This window comes from Sinocyclocheilus grahami, unplaced genomic scaffold (genome assembly GCF_001515645.1).
Source record: "Sinocyclocheilus grahami isolate Dianchi unplaced genomic scaffold, SAMN03320097.WGS_v1.1 scaffold1679.1, whole genome shotgun sequence".
Taxonomy (NCBI): Eukaryota; Metazoa; Chordata; class Actinopteri; order Cypriniformes; family Cyprinidae; genus Sinocyclocheilus; species Sinocyclocheilus grahami.
The window spans coordinates 79,063-82,379 of record NW_015506858.1 but is presented as its reverse complement, the minus strand read 5'-3'; the positions used below and the strand labels follow the sequence as shown (position 1 = coordinate 82,379).

Genomic DNA, 3,317 nt, shown 5'->3' with positions numbered 1-3,317 from the left:
TATATAAATACACACACATGCATGTATATATGTAAGAAAAATATGTTACGTTTATATATTAAATATATTTATATATAATATAAAACATAATAATATAAATATAAATATATAAATGTATATACATGTAAATATTTTCTAAATATATACTGCATGTGTGTGTGTGTGTGTGTATTTATATATACATAATAAATAAACACAGTACACATACATATATTATGTAAACAAAAACTTTTATTTTGTATGTGATTAATATCGATTAATCGTTTGACAGCTCTAATATATATATATATATTAGAGCTGTCAGTTGATTAAAATGTTAAATCTAATTAATTACATGATGTTTCGATTAATTAATCGAATTAATCGCAATTAATCGCAAAATAAAATTGATTGTGAAAATACCCACAAAATATTTTTTTAAAGCTATTTTTGTGTTAAATTAGAAAGTATCAAGTAGACATTACAAATTGTAGCTTTAGAAATATTTGATTCAACAAAAAATGTATTACACATAAACATTTAGGCTACAACAGCCTAACAGTCTATGCAACATAAAAGAAGATAATTTGAGAAACATGTCAGTATTGTTTGTTCAAGTCATTGGTAACCAGAACAGCTTATTTACCAACAGTCTTCAAAAAACCTTCTTTTATGTTCCACAAAAGAAAGGTTTGAAACGACACGAGGGTGAGTAAATAATGACAGAATTTAAATGTTTTGGGTCAAATTTCCCTTTAATGTTATTATTATTATTATTATTAATTAAATGATACTCTAAATAAGAAACTAAATCTGCCAGCAGGTGGCGGTTAATGTCTTCATTGATTCGTTCAAACGACTGATTCATTCAGGAATTCAGTAAACGGCTCTCTTTATGAATGGGGCTTTGAATCATTGATTCACACGATTCGTTCAAAACACGGATTCATTCAGAAACTAAACACCGCTGTGTTGCTCGGAGACGCACAACAATTCTGCTATGGCTTTAAAGGTAATGTTCTCTGCAAAATTTAACAAAAACATAATATTGTGTTTAAAATATAACACAATATCAGCTTCTTATTTACTGAACTGTGGCATAAAATCACATTTGCACTCGTGATATTCGGGACAAACAGCACTCGTGTGATATCGCTTATTGTATGATATAAATATGAGACAAAAACTCATACAGGGGCATTTTTGCACCAATATCTTTAATTTTAGGGCATAACTGCATTTATGAAGTTCTTGCCCTGCATCATATTTGTCAACAGTCAGCTGTATGAAATGTTAGATGATGTACAGGTCTGGGGGCGGGCGCAGCCCTGCAGAGTTTATTTCCAACCCTGCTCCAACACACAAACATGTAGTTTTCAAATAAGCCTGAAGGACTTGATGAGCTGGACCAGGTGCGTTTAATTATAGTTGAATCTATGGCCCTCCAGGAACTGAATTTGACACCCCTGCCCCAGATATTGTTTGAAAATTTTATGATTATTTATTGTTCGATCACACTTTAAGTTAACGCTCCATTAGTTAATTCATTAGTTAACATAAACTGCCAATGAAAAATTCTTCTAAACATTCATTAATCTTAGGTATTCCAATATTTATGTGTGTTTATAATATTAATAACACGTTGTTAAAATCCATAGTTGTAACTGTGTTATTTAATGAACCTGAATTAACAAAGATGAATAACTTCTGTAGCAAATGTAGGCATTGTGAATGTAATGCATTAACTAAGGTTAATTAATTAGATATTATTGTAAAGTGTTACCTGTTCATTATAATTCTTTTGCACTTTATTTTGTGTGAAATGGTTTACTTTATACATTTTTTGTGTATTGCTTTATTGTATTTAAATGTTCAGTTATTTTTGTTATAAGAAAAAAGTTATTAAACCTTTTATACTGTATTATGACAACACTTTTTTGCAACTAAATTTCAATATTGTGATAATACCGTATACCGTGATAAAAGCATTAGCAATCAATCACAACATGAAAATTGATACCATCTTATGCCTAGTCAGTGCAGACAGGTTTCCTATGGGAGTCACATTGAGATCATGCTGAGATCAGACTTTTTGCTGCTTAATATTTTTGTAAAGTCTGTGATATTATACAACATTCTGGTTCAAATCTCTCACAGACGTTCAGATCTCCAGCTGCTCTCTGAATGACAAAATGAATGAGTAGGCTACATTAGTGTGAAAATCTGCCTGTGAAAGAGGCATGAGGAAACACCAAACACGCAATCAACAGACAACATGCAACCAACACACAGCCAACACACAACCGACACGCAACCGACAATCAACCACACGCAACCGTCACACAACTGACACACAATCAACACGCCGCCAACATGCAACCGAAATGCAATTGACACACAACTGACACGCAACTGAAACACAACTGACACACAACCGATACGAAACCGACACACAACCGACACGCAACCGATACAAAACCGAAACACAACCGACACGCAACCGATACGAAACCAAAACTCAACCGACACACAACTGACACACAACCGATACAAAACCAAAACACAACCGAAACACAACCGACACGCAACCGATACGAAACCAAAACTCAACTGACACACAACTGACACGCAACCGATACGAAACCAAAACTCAACCGACACACAACCGACACGCAACCGATCCAAAACCAAAACACAACCGACACACAACTGACACGCAACCGATACGAAACCAAAACTCAACCGACACGCAACCGATACAAAACCAAAACACAACCGAAACACAACTGACACACAACCGATACAAAACCAAAACACAACCGACACGCAACCGACACACAACCGACATGCAACCGATACGAAACCAAAACACAAAAACACAACCGACACGCAACCGATACGAAACCAAAACACAACCGACACGCAACCGATACGAATCCAACACAACCGACACGCAACTGACATACAACCGACACGCAACTGACATGCAACCGACACGCAACCGATACGAAACCAAAACACAACCGATACACAACCGACAAGCAACCAACACACATTCAACATGCAACCAACAAACAAACAACACGACACTCCTAATAGAGTTGAGATTCTTCAGAAATCACTCAGTGACTGAAACTGAACAGTTGAGAACATGAACGAAGCAGCAACTAAAATAATGCTAGACAATCATTAAATAAAGGATGTACTTTATCTGTTTCTGTATTTATTCACAACAATAATCTAGTTTAAATAATAGCACATGACTTTCACGCAGGCTGTTTGTTTGTTCTGGAAAAGTGCTGAATCTCAGCAACAGATGCTCAGATGTTTGATTATCA

At 34.8% G+C, this 3,317-nt stretch overlaps 1 protein-coding gene across 1 annotated transcript in view; it reads right to left on the bottom strand.

Annotated features, from left to right (window-relative positions):
- LOC107571998 (heterogeneous nuclear ribonucleoprotein L-like) overlaps nt 1-3,317 on the bottom strand; it is a 24,072-nt gene that overhangs the window by 8,419 nt on the left and 12,336 nt on the right. The gene's annotated exons all lie outside the window — the stretch shown is intronic.